Source organism: Theobroma umbraticum, unplaced genomic scaffold, assembly GCF_002168275.2.
Source record: "Theobroma umbraticum cultivar Fairchild unplaced genomic scaffold, ASM216827v3 scaffold_7.0, whole genome shotgun sequence".
In the NCBI taxonomy this organism is placed as follows: Eukaryota; Viridiplantae; Streptophyta; class Magnoliopsida; order Malvales; family Malvaceae; genus Theobroma; species Theobroma umbraticum.
Genome location: NW_018397278.1, coordinates 1,667,459 through 1,667,838, shown reverse-complemented (window position 1 = coordinate 1,667,838; position 380 = coordinate 1,667,459).

The following is a 380-nucleotide window of genomic DNA, read 5'->3' as shown; positions in this document are numbered from 1 at the left end:
ACAAGTGAGCTTTAGCTAGAGAACCTTTGGGTCACCGATGGGCTGTTAGACATGACTAGGGCCATGGTCTCTGATTGTTTGTGGCTAGGCCACTAGTGATATATGTGGTTGCGGCCGTCTGATTTCTTCGATGTCGGCCAACATCGTTGAGACTGCCATGGCTGTGGGGATTTGGTGGAGCGGAGCTCCTGGATGTTATTACGTGGAAGCGGGTCGACAAGTTGTATTATTCTATTCCTACTCGATAATGTTATCTCTTTGGTTTTCATGCATGTAGTTTTTTGTATGATGAGAAATAATTATTTTTTCGCAGCTCCCTTACTTATATGGCGATATTGGATTTAACTTTTCATGTACGAGATGATTTATGGATTTACATA